The following is a 23593-nucleotide window of genomic DNA, read 5'->3' on the forward strand; positions in this document are numbered from 1 at the left end:
CATTATGGTCTCCTCTGTAAGCTCCTGTAGGGTAATTGCTTTCATACTATGTTTATTTGAAACAAGATGCCCTAAATTAAGTTTGAGATTACAGATTTTGACCATTTGCATGACATTATAATATTTTCTAGACCAATTTGGCCTAGCTCTAATCATTTTTCTAGTTTTTAATGCCTTCAGCACCTATGTATCCTTGCTGTATTTAATCATTTCTTGTGATAGATTCTAAGGTCTTAGAATGAAACAATAAAGGAGCCAATGGCCTTCGGCCATTGGTGCTAGTTTGAGCATCGACTCAACACAAAAAAAAAAAAAAGAGCTCCGCTATAAGTTATTGAAAATTATAGTAAAAGTGGGAATTAATTGTCCAAAAAATTGTTAAAAATCGTGTTTCAATGCTCTTCACGCGTGGGCTATGGAAAATCGCCGATTTCCTAGCTAATTAATTAAATAAAAGACTTTTAAATAAATTTGTGTTGACCTAACCTAATAATAAAATTCGTTTGCTCAAACTTATATAATTTTTCTACTGGAAATTGCATCAAAAATTTTACTCAAAATCAAAGTGAACGTTAATTAATCAAAACTTTTAATATGTGTTTTTAATATATGTCGGTAAATGTCTATATATGTCAAATCTTTTAACTTGAAATAAAAAATTTTTTCATGTGCGGCCATTTGCATGAGGCTGGAAGGAGAGAAAACTTTCCAACTCTCTTCCGCTTGTACGTGTATTAGTTCGACTTACACACTTGTACAAAAGGCCCTCTCCGCCTCGCAAATATATTTCACACACATACATACAAACTACTATAATGAAAGAGAGTGATAAATTACTCACTAACACAATGACAAGTGCTCAACAAGTGCATACACAGACGTCCTGTTCCACTGGAAGCCATAATTCGTCTATTACACACACACAGACATATGCCACACAGGTACACATGAGACCGTCCTTAAATTTGCAAAAACCCTCCCTTAAATCATCTGAAAGAGAATCAGCTGGTAAATTAATTAAAGATAATGATCAAAGCCAACAAATTATAATTTTAGACGATAGCAAAGACTCGCTTAATCATACAACTAATAAACAACATAATATACTTGCTGATGACGAAAATGTAAAATCTCCCAATAAATCTACAACAGATCTATGCGATCAAGAAGACCCTGCTAATAAATCCTTCTTTGACCCAGATTGTACTCTTATTTCTGAATTTTGCTCGAGTATGACCCCTCTCAGCAAAGCACCTACAAGTAATGTGCTCCCAAGCCCTATAACTCCTTTGATTGGGGCTTGCATGACCACAACTACTCCACGTTTAAACACAACTTGTCGTAGAAAATTAATCTACCCAGTTAAGCCAGCTAAAACTACGCGGGATGATGCCAAAACACCCGAGCCAATGGATATTTTGGCCCCTACCGATACACCAACTCGTCTCAAAAGGAAAATTGACCCTGTGTTAAGCTCTGATGACCAATGTTGCAAAAAATTTGCCAATCCAGTGGCTCTCAAACCTATGCTGCCGACTGGCAAGTTAAACAAACAGCATGCTACCTCACAACAACAAAAGCTCAATGCTGATGACATCCCATCTACGTCTAAGGGAGTCACACACATGAGCTCTAGTGTTATCTGTGATTTGCTCAATAAAGCCCCTGGACTGCCTAAACAAGAACAACAAACAACATCTCCTGAACAACAACAACTAACTAATTCGATTAATCACGAATTAGACTTCTCACAACTGCTAAACAATGCTCAAGCGCGAATTCTACAACAACAGCTATCACCAACGCAACGACAACAACAAAATCCTACTAATTTGACTGACTTTACATCTGATTTAACTAATGAGAAAAATCAGGCCAGTCAGTCAAATAATAATACCAATCAAGTAAAAACTCTCTCCATAAAAGAGTTATTGCTTAAGAGCCAAACAACTCTTGGACACCTATTAGATAAAAGAGCTAAACAACACAATGATCAAATGCAGCGTCAGAAGCAAAAAGACCTGTAGGATTATCAAACATATTTATTAAAAACAACAACAACAACAACAACAGCAGCAGCAACAACAGCAGCAGCAGCAACAGTCTCTAACTAAACAACAACTAAATCAACAACAACTACAACAGCATAAATCAGACCATAGGAGTAATGCCAGAAAACCTCCTGCAATTTATGTGGGCAACGTTAATAATATTTTCGACATTTTCAATGGTCTGGCCAATGCTTTAACAGATGCTAATTTTAGCACAAAAACCCTACACAATGGTGACGTCAAAATTGATTGCTCTGATGCAAAATCATACCAGCTAATAATTAATAAACTTAATGATAATAAAGTTCAAACTTACACACATCAGGATAGTTGCAATCGTGGCTATCGTGCGGTAATTAAAGGACTACACTCATCTACCCCCTGTGATTACGTTCGCGCAGAGGTAAATAAAATGGGTTTTGTAGTTCGTTATTTAAATGTAATAAAACATAGACATACTCGTTTGCCACTAAATATGTTTGAAATAGAATTGGAGCCTTGCTCCGATGATAAAAATAATGATTTTCTCTTGATTAAAAGCATTGGCAGGCAACAGGTCTCCATCCAGAGGCAATCTGTGAGAATGCAGCCTGTTCAATGTCACAGATGCCAAAAATTTGGCCATACTAAAAACTATTGCAGAAGAGACTTCGTTTGCTTGAAATGTGCAGGTAAACACGCTACTACTGATTGCCGAAAACGTATTGATAACCCCAAATGTGCTAATTGTGGAGATGGCCACATAGCCAGTTATAGGGGGTGTCTCGTTTACAAAGCAATGCTTAAGGATCTAGTTTCTTCAAAGAAAATCCTTGCTAATAAACATATTACCCAACAACAAATTGTACAACAACAGCAACTACAACAACAACTACCTAAAACACCAAAACCACAACGGTTTCAGTCAAATTCAGGACAGCAGCAGCAACAACAACAGCAGCAAATACTGGACCCTCAGATAAACCTACACCAATCGTCATCAGTCGATCTACAACATAAACTGGCAACTATCAGCAAGTCAAAACAACAACAGCAGCAACGTAAATTAAAGCTTTACCAACACCAGTCTAAAACAACCAACAAATGGAGGCCTAAGACAATAAAGCGTAAATTAAAACCAATTATTAAAAATAAGCAGCAGCAGCAGCCTTTTAATTCTCTGGCCATTGGCCAGCAACTTGACGATGATCTCGATATTACTGAAATTCAACAACCTATGCAGTGGAATTTAATACAACAACAGCAGCAGCAGCCTAACTCTAGTCAAACAAATCAGCAACAACAACCTACTAATATAATAACAACAACAGCAAACACTCCAACGACAAGCCAACTATGGGAGGCTATCGGAGACATTAAACAATTCAAATTGCAACTTGAGCCTATCTTACAACAAGTTAACATTATTATGGCTCAAATTAAACCGATTGCTGAATTCATGTCTAATTTTAGTAACTACAACATCGATAATTTACCCAATTAATTAGTGGTAAATCCTCTAATCAATTAAACGACATTTACTAAATTCTCTTCTATAAAACGAAAAATTAATGAGCACCTTTAAATAACAAACTTAAATAACTATATAAATATAACCACTTTTCTATAATCCACACACAAACTTTTCGATAATATATAAATTACATTAATTCACAAATTTTGATAATCACAATACTATTCTAATAGCAAAAACTTATTGCTATTCAATCGTCTTTGATATAAAATCAGCTGTTCTCACAGCTAAGGTCAACGAACTTTATTCAGTGCACAATTATCTTTCACATAAATACATATTAATCCATTTCCGCTCTTTTTTTTTTTTTTTTTTTTAAATGCAAAATCAGTGATTGGAAATTTTTGGTTTTTTGATCAATTTTGAGCGGGCTTTTTGTGTATGGAATTCATTTCAGTTGACTAATTGAGTAGTTTTCCATACCAAATTTGCCATATCAACAGAGAATATCTATTCAGTTGGTACTCTCAGTCTCTTCTATTGAGGGGGAGGTCATTCCTATGTCGTAATCGTGAGAATTGTGATTCTCCTGCCCACATCTGGGGCCTGTCAAACAAGTCAAAAGTTTCAACAATATGCAAATGGCTTTATTGTTTTATATATGCAAATTTTAATGGTCCATTGATGGACCGAATGGCAGCTGGGTTTAATTTTAATTCTCAATTTACAATTAGATCCGGATTGGCAAATGATTTTAAACAGGTAATTGAATGGGCCAGAAAGCGCGTGCTGGTTAATTGGCTTCACTCCTCTCTCTCTCTGTCTCTCTCTCCCACCCGTAAATAATGGTTAACATTTAGTTTAGGTTCATATTCAAAATATAAAGGTCAATCTGTCAGAATGTCAGGCCTGATTGAACTCATCGAGGTTTACCTCTATCAAAATGAAAATGTAAACAATGTAATAGAAGAACACAAAAATCTGTCATTGGAGGTGTGTCCATCTCTTGATTTTGGCCATTAGCCTTGCATATTTCCATTTGTTTTTAAGAATGAAATTGAATGTAAGAGCTCTTAATAAAACATTACAAGTTAATAGTTTATATATGAAAATGATAAGCCTATTATGTTTCTTCGCTACATAAACTTTATTGCCATCAAATGTTGAACAAATTTTTGTTGATATTTGAAAATGGTTAAAAAATAGCTTTTTTGACTTTCGAAATGGTTAAAGATCTTTTGTTCTTGGGTTTCCTCTGAAACTTTGGTTAAAAAGCAAAAGGTATGATTTAACATAAAGTAGTTTTCGTAACCTTTTAAAATTCCAAATATTTTAGTATACAATGTCGAGGAGAGAAGACAAATCGTTCGTTAGTATTGTAGGAAAACCAGTGGTGGGTCAGCGGAGGGGGAATATTAAGGTTAATTTCTCCTAGAAACCAAAATTTAAGGGCTGAAACTGATCAAATTTACTTTCTCCCTACAAAATTCTCAATTTTTCTTTTCAAAACAAAATGCGCCACTGATGAAAATCGAAAAGTTCTTTATAAATTTCTCAAAAAGATAATAAAACAATATTATTTCCATATGGTTCTATAGTTATTCTAAAATATCATTGACTCAAAGAGTAAAACTAGTAATTGCTATTAACTTGTTGATTTTAACAATTACGATATTAAATACTCAGGGAACATCTTTAAGTTGATGTCAATCACCTCGTAATCTTTAAGATTGTTAAGTGCAAGGGGAACACAACAAAATACTGATTAAGTCAATCAATAGGGTTTATAAAATCTATATCTATCTTTCTGGATCTAAAGTTATTTGGATTTGAACCTTCTGAAAATGGATTTAAGTTCAATACTAAGCTAATCCTCTTTTAAATTTTACAATAAGTCCTGAAACTAATTTATTTTCCTATTCTGCCAAATCAAAAGAGGTTTGAAAAGTTTCTGGTAAAAAAATTTATTAATCTATCTCGTTAACTAGAGTCAAATTATGAAATATTGTACATATCTTCCAATTAAAAATACAAAAGATAACTAGATTAGTCCTAACTTAATCTGCTAATAAAACCATAAAGGAATGAGACGATAAACTATCTACTATTAAGTATGAACTCCCAATTTAGCACAGGAATAGAAAAATATTCCCTCCAAAGTCTTTTTAAAATCCATCACAAACCCGTGACCACGTAGTCTATATAGGGTTTTCTTTTAAGAACCATTCCCTGCTAAAGAGTCCTAAATGGCAACGAGCCAATGCCAAAACTAGTTAAGAATTACAACTAAATGAATCGAGGAATTATTAACAACAATTTGTTGTTACTCTCGAAAGTCATTGTCAATGCATAATCTAAAGTTTAGATTCCAAACTATTGCCCTAAAAGATTGGACAAAAGGACTAACAATTGCATTCGCACCTCTTCAAACTGCTGGACAACAGAAAGCATGCTGATTGGACGTCTGAAAAGAAGTCACCTACCACAGAGACCAGGACTGTTGTTTCCATCACTTTTTCTTGACAATATTTGCTTATTGTCTATTCAGGATAAATTGAAAATTAAAATATATATAAAAACGCTATTGCGTTAACCTGTTCCAAACGGGAAGGCCAAAGAAATCTTCTAATCTTCACCGAAACAGAATTTGAAACTTTGCCAAACTCTTCATAAACTTTTTGCATCAATAAGTGTGTTTTTTTAAGCATTAAGTGGGAATTATCAAAATTGCAACTTTAATTTGTCTTATTAAGAGTTTCTTTTAGTTCCCGAACAGAAACTAGGCTAAAAAAAACGATAGGCTAAGAATAAGCCCAACAGCACGGGCTGTAAGTTGAGAGAAAATTCTACAAATAAAAGCATTAAATGCTAATAATAAATAGTAAAAGTTAAAAACTAATTACTTTACTCGACAAGTAAATAAATATTTCTAAAATTTTTAGTTTATTTTTGTTTTGTTTTCAAGTCAAACGAAACGACTTTTGCAAGTTAATTTGCCAGTTCACCACTGACCTATCCCACTAAGAAGTCTGTGACTAACGCACTTGCCTATATGCAAACTTGGTAGACAAGCACACACAGAGACGAAACGACACTGAGACAGACCAACAGCCCAGATAGACAGACAAATGTACAAGCTCGTATATCACACTTTGAGTACGCAAGAGTTTTAGTTTTCTAGCTCAACTAAAGTCAAAAAGTGTGTCTTTGCATACCAACAAAGAGACGATTTTGGTTTTAATGGAGAAAGTTGGCATGTGTGTGTGTGTGTTTAGGCCACATTGTGCCTGTTGTATGTGGTGGTTGTACATAGTTGTTGCCAGCCTTAGTTGTAACAAACTCTTCCGACTGATAAGAGAGTTTTCAGTTTCAGTTTGTTGCTTTTGTCTTTTGTTTTGTTTTTTCTTCTTCTTTTTGTCATTACCAATTACTAGACTCATTGTTGTTGTTGTTGCTGCTGTAAAAATGTTGTAATTTAAATTTGTATTGGCTCATTTGCTGCTTCAACTAATTGTCCAAGAGTCGAACTGTCGAACCAATTGTCTCGAATCTCTCTTCACCTCACTTAAGTAGCTCTCATTTTTTGGTTTTTTGTTGTGGGTTATGCAATATTGTGTTCTTTTTTTTTTGAGTTGCACTTGTAAATACAAATTAATGGGGCATGTTGATGGGGGGCACTGCAGAAAGGCACTTTTAGGCTCTTCAAATATTTCATTTATTTTATTGCCAAAAATGGAGGGGAAAAAAACCTTCAGTCGAAATAAAAACACTTGTGAATGCGGCTCAAAGACATTTTTTATATATATTTATATATATTTTTTTGGGACATCATCTGTGCAACATTCCATAGTTAAATAATTAATACCCAAGCCAGTTGCACCCCCAGCCCCCTTCCTCTCTCTTTAACAGTCTGGCATATATGGCCATTAATCTTGGATTTATTCAGCATTTTTACAGCAATCTTGGCCAGTTAATGGCAACTTGTTTTAGTAGTGGCAATTTGAACTTTTCTGACAAAAAATTTGTTGGCGAATCTTTTTTTTTTATCAAAGACTGTAAAAATGAACAGGTGTCGACTCTAGGTGATTGCTAATTTTTTGAAAAAAACAAAAAAACTAAACAAAATGTTATGTAAACTTTAATATCCTGAGGCTGTTGCCCATTGAGTAATTCTTTAAAAGGCAACCAGTTTGGCTTCTCCTTAAGATGCATTTGATGAGATTTCATTTAAGTTCTCTATATTGATATTAGAGAAATCAATCGATCGATATGTGACTCTCTGGAGAAATCTGTAGGCTTGAGTGCAATTGAGTTGGTTGCTGGAACTGTGTAAGTATTTAGAACACGAGACGAGTTTTGCCTCCTCATCTCTGGCCCGCTGACGAGTCTGACTAGCTGATGATGACAGTAATTATACAGAAGACGGATTTGCCAACAAAACAACCAGAAGAGGCGAAAAGAAAGAAAAGAAAATTGAGAATTTTCAATTCAAATTGTGTGAAATTTCCCCTCACTCCGCCTGGATAATTGTCCGATTTATTTTGTAATAACCTAAGCATACCTAAAGCAGGATGCTGAAGAAAAAAAAGCCCAATACAAAAAGTCACTTGAAATTGTTAAGAAAGTTGGCATTGCGGATGCAATGCCTGAGTTGAGGTTTTTAATTGCCTGGTCTGGTCTTCGAGTTGGTCTGGTCCGTTGTTGGTTTTCTTTCCAGAAGCTGGTAAACAAAGTCAAACTGGACAGAGTGTGCGTAAGTGTGTGTGTGTGTATGTATGTTGGAGTCTTCAATGTAGAAGAAGAAAGTCTGAAGTCAAGTTTTTTCTGCAACAGACACGGCTAAAGGAGCTTGACAAGGTGCGTTACTTTTACTGGACACCAGCAGGCATCAGCAATCAGACATCAGGTTTCAGAAAGGGGCCTGTTTTCTCAACAACCAACAACAACATCAGCAACAACAATAAGCCAAAAAAAAAAAAAAAACTAAAATAACAATAACAATGAACATCAACAAGTAACCAACGCCGCTGCCGCCGCCACCTGTCGCAAAATGATAGTGAAAATGTTTTCAAATGGATTTATCTTGATTTTTTGGTCATGACATAAAAATATATGTTTATTTATATGTACATTCCATTGCACATACGCATACATACATACATATATAAATAAATATTGACAATTGTGCAAAGAGCTGGGAGATGTCTCTGCTCAGCTGTTTTGACCACTTCACTTTCATCTCTGGCTTCTGGCAGAAGACGTTAATAAATCGTTTATACACCATTAAACGAAAGACTCGAAATAACATTCCCTCTCGACCCCTAACATTTTGCATTTACATAACTAAAAGTTTAATTTTTAATTCCTGGAAAGACTTATAACTTGATAAGCTCTTGAGCCAATATCCACTCATTTGATTTCTGTTTCGACTTGCATAGGCTCAGTTTTTGTCATTCAATTGATGAAATATTTATCTTATTAGCAACTAATTTAAATTATTTTCAAAAACAAAAGAAGCTTTAATGGCCTTTTAATATATGAAAGACCACAAGCCTTTATTGTCATGGCTATAAACTCTTTTATGTTTAACATATAATATTTATAACTAATCATTAAATAACTAATATTCATTAATGACCATAATCATTTGTTGAGTTTAACAAGGGGAACTTTAGATATGCGAATCACCGATTTGAATGAATTTTAGATATTTTAGATTGGCATACCTAAAGTTCCCCTTGTAAGTGGGAAACAAACAATTATATAATATCATAAGATAAGATATTAATAGTTATTCACATAAAGTCATCTTGTTCAAAAGAAATGAAAGGGAAATGTCTTCTGATGTAAGGTAAATTAAAGTATTTTATACCAAAACTAACAAGTTTAATTTAAATGTTTCTTTTTAATTACTTTCAATGTACTAATTCATTTAAAAATAAAGAAATTGAAGGGTCAAATTAGGACCTTTTTGTGAAGGATGTAACATTTCATTTAGCATTTCATTTTAGTTGTCATTCTATACGAATCTCTTCTTGAATCATTTTCGAAACCATTTGAAATCTTCATTAGTATTATTATTATTATTATTATAAGTATAGGATATAGTTTTAAACTATCAACCTAACTATATTTTACAAGCACTGGCAACTAAGGCCTTCGGCTTAGACGAAAACTACATCCATACACTAGCCTGGGATTCGAACCCGGATCCTCGTTGTTCAGTTGCTCAAATGACTGGGTCACTTAGACAACTCGTCTACCGAGGACTGCTGAAATCTTCATAAACGAGCTTTTTATTCTAAATACAGAGTCATTTGACTCTTTTTGAATAAATTAGATCTTATTCCTTGTTTTAATCAGTTTCGACTCCTTTTAGTGTCATAATTTTTTGTCATAATCCTTTATATAAAACAGATTTCTAGCATATGAAAGAGTATTTGCTTAAAGTATTAAAATAATCTGCTTTTTTTTTTAAATTGGCCTCAATGTATCATAATTGAATAAAATTTTTGAAACATGGTGATTTCGGATAAAACAATCTTCCAAATGGTTGATGGTTGGGAAAGAAATAATATATGAGAATATATAGTCAAAAGATATTTTTCACATAATAGAAAAAGAAAAGCAGAAAATATTTATAGTCTGCTAATTAAAATAATATAATCTAAAAAAAAGTAACTTCTTTATTTCTAATTTCTTTCTTTCTTTGTCTCTTTCTTTCTATCTTTGTTGTGCCCTTAAGCATTACTTTTTAATTGGCATTAAAAAAAGTAGTGAACTTTTTTTGAAATTAAATAAAAAGTTGATTTCGTCATTACTCTTTTAATTAGTGGACTAAAATTTATTCATTACATAATTAAGAACGACTTGGCTTAATGCCCGAATGGTCACATATTTTGTAGTTTAAAATAACTTGAAAATGTTTAAATATCACAATCTATTCAACCCCAAAAATATGATAAAAACTATATTATCGATTCAGGGTAGAAGAAATCTCAAAAAACATAAGCTTTTCTTTCAAAAAGGACATTCATAGATGAACTGATTGACTTCAAGTAAATAGTTTATCATATTCAGATCTTAACTTCAAAATCGCTTTAGTCTTGGAATTAATTTTGAACAATTATGGAAATTTTGTCACATTTTTTAATAAATAAAAATAATTATTAAGAAAAAGCATTAGAGATTAAAACAAGGTCAGCTAATCTTCTGTTAGATGTTATTGTTAATATTTTTAAGGATCAGCAATTCCAATTTTAAAATTTTCCTTTGTTTTGGCCTACAAAAAATTGGCAATTCACAACATATGTCTATCCATATTTGAGCCTTTCATCCCACAACCCACCACCCACTAACCCAAAGACCCACACACCGCACACACACACACACACACACACAAGAAGGCCATACAAAACAGAGGCAAATGACATGCATTCAAGCAGAAGATTGCGCAATATGCGATTTTTATGTATTTTAGTGTTTTTAGAAGGCACCGTGCAAATAGGTGGAAAAATCTAATTTTCCAAAAAGTCATGCAAATTTTCATATGCCAAAATGTCATGCTGTGGTCATAATGGTGCGGGAGGTTGAGTGGGCGGTAGTGGAATGTGGGTGCTGTTGTTGGTAGCAATTTTGGAGGTCGTTAAACATTTATGACTAAGCCATTCAAAGATAAGGCCCAGTAAATAAAGCAAACATTTGACCTCAAAAGCAAAACAAATGAGTCTTAAGTACTCACTGACAATTGTTTATAATTATAATTTTGCATTTGTTGTTGTTGGCATTTGTTGTTGCTGTCTTGGGTTGTTTGGTAGCAAAATGCAGACATTTAATATGTAGGTAATTTTAATGCAACTGCTGACAACAACAACACAAAAAACGAGATCTCAAGTTGAAGATGAATGCGATTCGTGAAATTCCAATGAAGAAATCACAAGTCACGATTCCCCATTCTCTCCATATGAGCCGCTAGCTCCAGTGGCTCCTTGTCCCCTTCCCTCTGCCAACCATTCAAACAAAATTGCAAGGCTGCTGCCAATTGACACTAAGAAAATCTGTCTCCCTTCCTCTCGTTCCACTGTTGTGGTATGTGGGAAAGTATGTCCAAATTGCAACATCTTCTTGTCTTCTGTCACTCTTTGCGGGAAAGTTGTGGGCGTGTCTGAGCCCCATTGAGACGCATAATCTGTGATTCTGTTTCGATCACACCAAATTGTTTTTTTTTTTTTTAGAGTTTTGTAACTTTTGCGAGTCGCAAAGTCATCCTCATTATGGGTTTTTGTTTCGTATTGTAAACAATTAAAAGACATCATTTTTTTAATGATCTAAGGTTGTCGTTCGAAAGTAAATGTAAATTGTTATGCCATGGCATAAATAGGAAACAAATATTTGCAATAAAACGAGTTTAAATTTGGTCTCAATTGCTTGACTCGGGCATCTTAGATAGCTGGGCTAAAAGTTCGACAAAAGTGGAGTGATTTCTGAAGCGTTTTTTAAGGAATTTTAGCTAAATGGTCTACAATAGAAAGGATAAACTGATATGATATAGGCAAATAACCATAAGTATGTGTTTATTAATAGACTAAAGGCCTCAAAACTATTGAATTTTTATTGTGTATTCATTTAAACCTAATCAAATATTTATTTTATCTAAAGAAATTTACATAAATGGCAAAAAATTTGAAAGGGATTGAAATGTATAACAGAAGAGCGAACAATATAATTCTATAATTCTACTTTCTAGTTAAAAAATTAATTACAAACAAATTTCTTAGCTCAACCTCAAAACTTGTGGCACTAGAAGTTTTCAATGTAGTTTTAAGATGTGAAGTATTACACTTATAGAATTAAAATTTGTCTAAATATATTCCTAGCATCAAATCTAAAGTAGTTAATCATAATTCCCTTACGCTATTGAATAATCGAACTTGTCTCAAAGGAAGTGTCAAATCAACCCAAAAATAAGCGATTAGGACCCCAAATGAATAATTTATGCTCCCTCCTCTCTCTCTCCCTTTGTGTTTCTTCCCCTGTCTGCCCCTTTCCCTGGCAGAAGGATGCGAAGTTGATGTTGTAGCACATTCACACAGTCACGAAGGACTGCAGCATCGTCCACAGGCTTGGTCAAAGCCAAATGAGTGCTGGTGCCATAAAATGAGGCAAAACCCTGACTACTAACCGCTTTAGATTAAGTACTAGACTAAGAATAGACAACTTCTTGTTTGGCTTTAAGAGAAGATTCAACAAACACATCAAACATATACAAAAACATTATTTTATCTATCTTTTGACCATATGTATGTTCTTTGAGTTCATCTGACTTACTATATATGTATATGCACATATCTACTTAGGAATGTATCTGTATATCTCTTCTTGTGCAGTCTCTTAAATTCCATCCAAATTTGTATTTCCAATGCCTCAAATTATTACACAAATATCATTATTAGGATACAATTTTTTAAATAATAAATTGAGATAAAAGAAAACTTGAGTAATTGCTTCCAATTCCACTCAATAGCTGGCAATTTTATTTAGAAAAAAAATATATATATATTTATCGATCAAAAACATTTATGTTCTTAAACAAGAAAGTAATAACATGGCTAAAAACAAATTCTTTTGATTTAAGCGAGTAAAAATTCTCAAAATTTCCTAAAAATCCCTTAAGCACTTGAAAATGTCTATATTAAAGAATTTGCTAATTTTTCAATCAAAATAGTTTGTACTCGATGGCAAATAAGAAAATCTAAAGATCATTTGTTTAGCACATCTCTTAAGGGCTATTTTAACAAAAACTAGCACTTTTGCTATACTTCTAAACTAAAAAAGGTAAGAAACCGAGTCAAAAGATCATACAACGAATTGGGATTGAAGTTTAGCTACAATTCGACATTAAACAAAGGCTTCTTAAAGGTATCTTTGTTAAAAACTATTTAGCTATATTCTTTTTTTAAGAAATTGCTTAAAAATTTGAATGTTGAACATTACAAAAGAAAAGCTTCAAAATAGAGAAACCTAACAACATTAATAATATTTTTTACACTGAATTCACAATTGTCCTAAGCCAATATTAAGCAGATTAAAAGAAAGTTAACCTGATCTAAGCTAAATAATAATTATTGATCACAGCACAAGTAAAGGAAAAGTTCTGTTTTGAGAAAAGTCTTTTATCCTTGCAGGATATTCACCTTGAGTTTTAAAACAAACGAAACACGAACTCGCTTCTTTTACACAAATAATTCAATTGGCAATTGAATTGTTTTATTTAGCTTTTCGTGTGTAAAGACAACCGCACGCAACGCTTCACTTTTACCAACTGAACGCACTGACGATCGGATCAGCCAGTTTATAGCTTGTCCCCAAATAACAAAAGCAACAACTACAACTACTTACAGTGGTTGCCGTTCGATGGAGGCTCCGCTCAAACCAAGTATGACTAGTTGTTGCCCACATGTGTGTGTCTGTGTTTGTTTGTTTCTTCTTTGGGGACGCCTCACGCAGTTTTGCTCTTTGGCCACAAGTTGTGGCCAGTTGCTAGCTTGTTGTTAATTGAGTTATGGCCAGGTGAATTATTTATAAAAATAAAGAAAAACGAAAAATGAGAATTTGCAACTGTGTCAGTAAGTGAAGTTGGAAATGCATGCGAGAGACCAACATGTTGGCTTTACGACAAGTTCGTTGCTTCAGTCTTTCGTTTTGCTTCAATTTGTAAAAATTTTACAAAAAACTGACAAAAAATCATTAAGTCATTTAACAACCGTTATTGATTATTTGTTGCTTGTGTTTTTGATTTTATTTTAATTTGCCCCTCGTTTTGTTTATAATTTTTGCGGCCCACGGCCAATGAAATTTTTGAGTCCCAAGAGCAAATATTTAATTTTTTTGTTTTTTTTTTTTTCCTGCCTTCGATACATTTATGTAAGTTATCCAACAAAGCATACAAAAACGGTGTCAATAAAATCAATTAGTTTCTTTTTTTCAATTTGCTTCCGGCATAATTTGCTCATCATCGTACGTCAAAAGGTGTAAAAGCAAAACCACCAGCAAAAAAAAAAAATAATAATAATATATAAGTTAATAACTATATAGCTATGGATTGAATTACCCCCTCTCACACTCTCTCTTTTTCTCTTTTTTAGGCCTATTTGAGGTCGAGCAGAAGGCTTCACTTGATTATATTGATTAATTGATTTAGTTTTTTGAATCTTTCGTTCGTTTGCATTGAAACCATAATTAAAAAGTTGGTCAATATGGGCGGGTAAGTTATTTAATTAGAAAATTTATGATATTTATTTCAAATTATTGAGTGTAAACTATCAAGAGGGTTCCACCAAAGTCACATTTTTAGGCTTTTTCCTCTTTTTTTAGCATTCTCCTTCTAGTTTGCATGGAAATGTTGTATCTTAAAAGGCCAAAATAGACTCTAGATGCAAACAATAACGAACAGGATGAAATCCAAAATTTAAGAAGCCTTTGGAGGATTCTTTGTACAGAAATTATTTCGAAAAGTTGATTTTCACTTAAAGTTCGATTTGGGAAAAACTCAAAAATGGCTCATCCAAATGCTCAAAATATAATTAGTTGGATATACATATTAAAATGGCTATAAAAGAAAGATGCTACCTATTTTTTTATACCCTTGCATAAAGGTATTTAATTTTGGTCACAAGTGTGCAAAGCATAGAAGGAAGCATCCATGACCATATAAAGTACATGCATAATATATTCTTAATCAGCACGACGAGACGAATTCATATATCAATGTCCGTCTGTCCGTCCTGTCGCGTGGAAAGAACTCGAATTCCTCCTACACCTGAAGAGCTACCGCGTTGAAATTTTGCATGTAGGCTTGTATATACTGGATTCAGCCGGATCAGACCACTATATCATAATATCTAATCAATAATGCAATAACTGGGCGTTTGTGTGCCAAAGTCTTAGTATGATGATGATCCATCTCTTAGGACTTTTCAACTATCAATTGGTTTTTATAGCTTGAAGGATTTAATATCCTATTTTTACCTATCGCCTAAAGTATAATATAACAACTCTATAAGGTTATGTGTGGTAGATGGATATATTTGGAAGTCCCACATAAACCAATGGCGGTCCGTAATGTTGTAGGATTTATAAATCAGCGAAGGCTCTTTTCTCTTAAGATGTACTTGTTTTAAGCGGCCAGGTATTTACTTAATGCCGATTAACCTAAATTAACTGCCTGAATTGCCTATGCGGTTCATTCCGAACACCCACTAAACCTCAAGTAATAAAAGTATTCCACCTGGTTGCTTAGCGTTTCAATTCTTTTATTTATGAAATCAAAACTCTTAGTGTCAAGCTCCTTCATATCCTCAAATTAGATGTCATCCATATGAAGAAAGTGATTTCTTTACAACAACCACAAATTATGATCATATACAGAATTCTAGTTACTCCAGATGAGTTTTCATCGCACGTGTGCAGAAAGATATTCCCGTTGACTTGCTCTAAAAAGGTACTCCTCCGGACCATTAACAATGTGCTCGTTGGTTTTACAAGTTCCTCCTGACTGAATCATCTGCTGGGGTCAACTTTGATGCCTCGGTTGAAAGTAAACACGCTCCACTCCACAATCATCAGTTGAGTTGCAATGCCAAGCAGACATCGACACAATTGTCCATCAAAATGACCATCTCGAAGACCAGTAACCCCACTGCTACAATGCACCTTAACGAAACACCATAGTTGGAGAAACGCTTGGGGCGCCACCAGTTTGGCACAAGTTGAACGTCAGGAGATAATCAATGAGGACAAACAAAAGACCTCAATGAGGTCAGATTGCACAAACTATGGAAGAAGTCATAGAAAACCGATTCCATTAATGTATCATTGCATTCGGCCAGCAACACGGTTGAACTAGTTTGATTAAATCCATAGACGATGCAGTGATCAATCCACCAACGCCCAGAAGGAATCACAGGACAACGCTTGGGCTATGAACTTCCACTCCACCGGAAAAGAAGATTTCCAAACCTTGTGGCGATACTGCTGATCCAGGAATAGTCGTGATCCTACCAATATTATCCGATGATGATAGTTCTTCATACATATATAAGCAAATGTATTTATTTGCTTATATTAGTATGAAGAACTATCATTATCAGATAATATTGGTAGGATCACGACTATTCCTGGATCAGCAGTATCGCCACAAGGTTCCATCTGATGATGATGAAGGCAAATCTACAAATCGCTCCAAAGTGGTCAATGAAGAGGATGAAGCCAAACTAATGGAAGTTATGCACGAGTTGACTGCTTTAAGTCGAGTTAAGTTGTTTCACGTTTTATGCACAAGAGTCGGTTATTTTGTGTTTGCAAAGTTTTTCAAGTTTATAAATTTTGTGTTTACAGTTGTGTAGAGCAATGTTTTAATACTAATGTGTAAAAATTATTATTTTTTGTTTATTTTTTGTTCCAGAAAAACTAGTGTTGATGTTGATAAGATTCAGACTAAACTGAAATGAAAAGTCTCTCTCTCTCCGATGTAGAGAAAAATAAAGCGAACTGCCGAAGCAAGGCCTCCTTGATTGTTTTTTTTTTTTTAAATATTCAGTAGACTTAATTTAAGAGTAATCGAAATACTCAAGTGACATTTATTCCGATGATATTCCGATTTAAAGGCGGAAAATTTTAAAAATGTACAAAATTTGTATCAAGATTCATCGCTTTAAGATGTCGCTGAATGATTCGACATTAATGAAAACTTAATATTTATAAAATTGAAGCTCATTTACTTTATTTCAATATTTATAATTGACTTCAATTAAATCATACAATATTAAGTTATTGGATTTTCGATTTAACTCAACGAAGAACTGCTTTGTAAATCTTTGCCGCCTAATTGCAAAAAGGGTATATTAATTTTAGTCAGAAGAATAGAAGGAAGCATTTCCGACCATATAAAGTATATATATTCTTGATCAGCACGACGAGACGAGCCATGTCCGTCCGTCCGTCTGGATCAACGCAAACTCCTCCTAATTTCGTCCCTAACTCTGGCCTATCAGAACGTACGGGGACTAAAGTCTAAACTGTCTAGACTCTATGTAGATAGTATAGCCTTTGACTTTCATATTCTTGCCTTTACTGAGACTTGGCTGAAGCCTGATATTGCTGATGCTTCAATTTTCCCCTCAAAATATTTAATATATAGACATGATCGGACTATCCGTAATGGTGGTGGCGTTTTGATCGCTGTTGACTCGGCGTTCTCGTCTCAAATTGTCCAGTCCTCCAATCAGGAGATTGAATTTGTTTGTGTTAAAATTTCGTTTAATTCTTTTTCTGCCTATATTACTTGTTCGTATATTCCACCACAGTCCGACTTGGCAGTATACACTCACCATTTGGAAGCTATTCAACTTATATCCTCATATCTCTCTGACAAAGACTTGCTCGTTGTTCTGGGAGATTTTAATTTACCTGAGATTGCCTGGATTGAATTACCCCCTCTCACACTCTCTCTTTTTCTCTTTTTTAGGCCTATTTGAGGTCGAGCAGAAGGCTTCACTTGATTATATTGATTAATTGATTTAGTTTTTTGAATCTTTCGTTCGTTTGCATTGAAACCATAATTAAAAAGTTGGTCAATATGGGCGGGTAAGTTATTTAATTAGAAAATTTATGATATTTATTTCAAATTATTGAGTGTAAACTATCAAGAGGGTTCCACCAAAGTCACATTTTTAGGCTTTTTCCTCTTTTTTTAGCATTCTCCTTCTAGTTTGCATGGAAATGTTGTATCTTAAAAGGCCAAAATAGACTCTAGATGCAAACAATAACGAACAGGATGAAATCCAAAATTTAAGAAGCCTTTGGAGGATTCTTTGTACAGAAATTATTTCGAAAAGTTGATTTTCACTTAAAGTTCGATTTGGGAAAAACTCAAAAATGGCTCATCCAAATGCTCAAAATATAATTAGTTGGATATACATATTAAAATGGCTATAAAAGAAAGATGCTACCTATTTTTTTATACCCTTGCATAAAGGTATTTAATTTTGGTCACAAGTGTGCAAAGCATAGAAGAAGCATCCATGACCATATAAAGTACATGCATAATATATTCTTAATCAGCAGACGAGACGAATTCATATATCAATGTCCGTGTGTCCGTCCTGTCGCGTGGAAAGAACTCGAATTCCTCCTACACCTGAAGAGCTACCGCGTTGAAATTTTGCATGTAGGCTTGTATATACTGGATTCAGCCGGATCAGACCACTATATCATAATATCTAATCAATAATGCAATAACTGGGCGTTTGTGTGCCAAAGTCTTAGTATGATGATGATCCATCTCTTAGGACTTTTCAACTATCAATTGGTTTTTATAGCTTAGGATTTAATATCCTATTTTTACCTATCGCCTAAAGTATAATATAACAACTCTATAAGGTTATGTGTGGTAGATGGATATATTTGGAAGTCCCACATAAACCAATGGCGGTCCGTAATGTTGTAGGATTTATAAATCAGCGAAGGCTCTTTTCTCTTAAGATGTACTTGTTTTAAGCCAGGTATTCTTAATGCCGATTAACCTAAATTAACTGCCTGAATTGCCTATGCGGTTCATTCCGAACACCCACTAAACCTCAAGTAATAAAAGTATTCCACCTGGTTGCTTAGCGTTTCAATTCTTTTATTTATGAAATCAAAACTCTTAGTGTCAAGCTCCTTCATATCCTCAAATTAGATGTCATCCATATGAAGAAAGTGATTTCTTTACAACAACCACAAATTATGATCATATACAGAATTCTAGTTACTCCAGATGAGTTTTCATCGCACGTGTGCAGAAAGATATTCCCGTTGACTTGCTCTAAAAAGGTACTCCTCCGGACCATTAACAATGTGCTCGTTGGTTTTACAAGTTCCTCCTGACTGAATCATCTGCTGGGGTCAACTTTGATGCCTCGGTTGAAAGTAAACACGCTCCACTCCACAATCATCAGTTGAGTTGCAATGCCAAGCAGACATCGACACAATTGTCCATCAAAATGACCATCTCGAAGACCAGTAACCCCACTGCTACAATGCACCTTAACGAAACACCATAGTTGGAGAAACGCTTGGGGCGCCACCAGTTTGGCACAAGTTGAACGTCAGGAGATAATCAATGAGGACAAACAAAAGACCTCAATGAGGTCAGATTGCACAAACTATGGAAGAAGTCATAGAAAACCGATTCCATTAATGTATCATTGCATTCGGCCAGCAACACGGTTGAACTAGTTTGATTAAATCCATAGACGATGCAGTGATCAATCCACCAACGCCCAGAAGGAATCACAGGACAACGCTTGGGCTATGAACTTCCACTCCACCGGAAAAGAAGATTTCCAAACCTTGTGGCGATACTGCTGATCCAGGAATAGTCGTGATCCTACCAATATTATCTGATGATTATAGTTCTTCATACAAATATAAGCAAATAAATACATACATCTGATGATGATGAAGGCAAATCTACAAATCGCTCCAAAGTGGTCAATGAAGAGGATGAAGCCAAACTAATGGAAGTTATGCACGAGTTAACTGCTTTAAGTCGAGTTAAGTTGTTTCACGTTTTATGCATAAGAGTCGGTTATTTTGTGTTTGCAAAGTTTTTCAAGTTTATAAATTTTGTGTTTACAGTTGTGTAGAGCAATGTTTTAATACTAATGTGTAAAAATTATTATTTTTTGTTTATTTTTTGTTCCAGAAAAACTAGTGTTGATGTTGATAAGATTCAGAATAAACTGAAATAAAGAGTCTCTCTCTCTCCGATGTAGAGAAAAATAAAGCGAACTGCCGAAGCAAGGCCTCCTTGATGGTTTTTTTTCAAATATTCAGTAGACTTAATTTAAGAGTAATCGAAAATGTCCACTGTGGTCATTTTTGGGAGCTATATGATATAGTGGTCCGATCCGGCTGAATCCGAGATATAATACCCCTGCAGTATAAAGAAGCCTACATGCAAATTTCAGCTCTGTAGCTCTTACGGTCTATATTGTCTGGACGTTGACGCGTACAATGCGAAGTACGTTCAAGTGGCCCATACGACACCAGGACATAGCCTGTTTCGCGCGAGCCCAAGCAGAGCGCTGTCCACCTCCCGCCCGACCGACCGTGGGGCGCAGCCGCATATCGGACGGCACGATCGCGTGGACAAATACAAATAAAACGGACAAACAATTAAAAATATGATTAACTACAGCTAATTACGAGCTAAATGTGCTAAAATAGAAGTTTTCACAAGGGAAAGAGAGGCTTCTGATCTAATTACGGGATACAGAAGATTGTAATCAGAACATAGGACTCGAAAAGGTTCATGCAAAGAATAGTTGGAGCTACAGTGTTTTAAGGATAGAGGAATAAAATTTCTAGTAGGTCTACGGGGTACAGATAGGTTTAACTGGTTCAATAGCTCAGGAGAGTCTATTTCACCTATTAAAAGTTTATGAATAAAGATAGCACCAAGCATTAGTCTACGATTAATTAAAGAAGGAAGATTGATTAAAAGAAGCCTACTGGAGTATGATGGCAAATTGACATTGCAATCCCAATTTAGACCGCGAAGAGCAAAAAGCAGAAATTGCTTTTGAACAGATTCAATTTTACTTTGGTGCATCTCATATTGAGGTGACCATATGCAAGATCCGTTGTCTAAGATAGGACGGATTAAAGAAGTGTACAGAATTTTGGTTGTGTACGGATCGTCAAACTCTTTTGACCATCGTTTCACAAACCCAAGAACATTCATAGCTTTACTAACTGTAGCAGAAATATGAGGATTAAAAGTTAATTTATGGTCCATAAGAACACCTAAATATTGATAATATTAATAGGGTCTTAATAATAATTGATAAGTATCTAAACCTAGCTCTAAGGCAGTTTTGATCGTTAAGATCCGAATAAGTATGCTAAGTGATATGTTTTAAAACTGAGTTGACATTCCTATAAATAAGACCGAGATGTAAGTCTATAAAAAGGAAACTCCCAGAGTTCACTTGGATGGTCTTAGAAAATGAAGACTTAAAGAGGACCTTTTGTGTACGCTTAGAAAGATATTGAAGAATCCAATCTAGCAAAAGGCTGGGGATGCCAAGTGCGTTTAATTTATATAGAAGCAGAGTATGATTAACGGAGTCAAAGGCCTTGCTGAAGTCAGTATAAATGACGTCAGTTTGCACGGCAGTCTTGAACCCTTTGATTGAGTGAGATGTAAATTCTAATAGGTTAGTAGTTGTCGATCTACGTTTTTTAAACCCATGTTGGGATGACGAAATGATTGAACTACAGAAATGCTGCAATTGAGATGTTATTATTTTCTCAAATGCTTTGGGTATGGCAGACAATTTAGAAATACCCCTATAATTGGAGGCTTCGGACTTCTTCCCCTTTTTATGAAGAGGAATAATATATGATTCCTTCCAGATAGGCGGGAAGGCGGAAGATGTGACGGACAGTGGTAAACAACTTAAGTATTGGCTTACATAGGGCCTCCGCGCAAAACCTTAATACGCAGCCTGGAATTCCATCAGGGCCAGGTGCATATATTGGTTTGACGGAACTGAGCACGCTAAGAACCGAACTTTCATCAAACACAGGGTCTAAAATGCAATTAGACGATTGCAAGTGATGAGGATAAGGAGGATTTGCTTGATAAATCGAAGAGCAATAAGTTGTTTTGAAAAAATCAGCAAACATGTCGGCAATTGCCTGATCATTGTCAGCTTTATTGTTTTCGAAAGACAAGTAAGACGGGTGCACCGATGTCTTACGTTTAACATTTACAAATTTATAAAATTGCTTAGGATCGCGAGAAAACCTGAGTTTACATCGCTGAAGATAATCCTTATAGCACTGTGAATTCAGCACCATAAAATTTGATCGATGCTTTACCGGATTTTTTAAATCTTTTATAACATCTCGATTTTACGTTCTTCAAGTTACATAACTCACGTGAGAACCAAGCAGGTCTATCAGACCATCCTAGAGTCACACGCGGGACACAAACATCAAAGAACGACTCAAGAGTTTTATAGAAGACAGAAATGGCCGAGTCCATATCCGTGCAAGTATACAGATATGTCCAATCATTAGTTAACAAAAGTTTTTTAAGTTTAGTAAAGTTTGTCTTTCGAAAACATCGGGTTGGAGGCATCGAGTTATTATGTTGAGACATAACACGAAAAGGAAGGTCAATGGTTATATCCAAAGTTGGATGAAAGTTGTCTTCGGGGATAACTAAGGGATCAGTCCTGGAAATATCGCTGTTGGAAGAATCCAACACAAATACCAGATCTAGTGATCTGTTACGACTATTCCGGACAGGATTTATTTGAGTTAGGGACAACTCAAGCAGATCATCTATGAAACAATGTGACAAGGAGGGCAACAGTAATAAAGAATCAAATGAGAGGGTCCAGGCAATCTCAGGTAAATTAAAATCTCCCAGAACAACGAGCAAGTCTTTGTCAGAGAGATATGAGGATATAAGTTGAATAGCTTCCAAATGGTGAGTGTATACTGCCAAGTCGGACTGTGGTGGAATATACGAACAAGTAATATAGGCAGAAAAAGAATTAAACGAAATTTTAACACAAACAAATTCAATCTCCTGATTGGAGGACTGGACAATTTGAGACGAGAACGCCGAGTCAACAGCGATCAAAACGCCACCACCATTACGGATAGTCCGATCATGTCTATATATTAAATATTTTGAGGGGAAAATTGAAGCATCAGCAATATCAGGCTTCAGCCAAGTCTCAGTAAAGGCAAGAATATGAAAGTCAAAGGCTATACTATCTACATAGAGTCTAGACAGTTTAGACTTTAGTCCCCGTACGTTCTGATAGGCCAGAGTTAGGGACGAAATTAGGAGGAGTTTGCGTTGATCCAGACGGACGGACGGACATGGCTCGTCTCGTCGTGCTGATCAAGAATATATATACTTTATATGGTCGGAAATGCTTCCTTCTATTCTTCTGACTAAAATTAATATACCCTTTTTGCAATTAGGCGGCAAAGATTTACAAAGCAGTTCTTCGTTGAGTTAAAT

General features: G+C 34.8%; 2 long non-coding RNA genes across 2 annotated transcripts; both read right to left on the minus strand.

Annotated features, from left to right (window-relative positions):
* Nucleotides 1–15794: 15794 nt before the first annotated feature.
* On the minus strand, nt 15795–17047 carry LOC137572351 (uncharacterized). Its single transcript, XR_011031627.1, has 2 exons — nt 16736–17047; nt 15795–16559 (listed from the first exon to the last, which is right to left on the minus strand). It is a non-coding gene; the product is annotated as an uncharacterized lncRNA (long non-coding RNA).
* A 2118-nt stretch (nt 17048–19165) lies between these two features.
* LOC137572352 (uncharacterized) lies at nt 19166–20323 on the minus strand. The gene is made up of 2 exons (XR_011031628.1): nt 19991–20323; nt 19166–19930 (listed from the first exon to the last, which is right to left on the minus strand). It is a non-coding gene; the product is annotated as an uncharacterized lncRNA (long non-coding RNA).
* Nucleotides 20324–23593: the final 3270 nt, after the last annotated feature.

Source organism: Drosophila tropicalis, unplaced genomic scaffold, assembly GCF_018151085.1.
Source record: "Drosophila tropicalis isolate 14030-0801.00 unplaced genomic scaffold, ASM1815108v1 contig_30, whole genome shotgun sequence".
Classification (NCBI taxonomy): Eukaryota; Metazoa; Arthropoda; class Insecta; order Diptera; family Drosophilidae; genus Drosophila; species Drosophila tropicalis.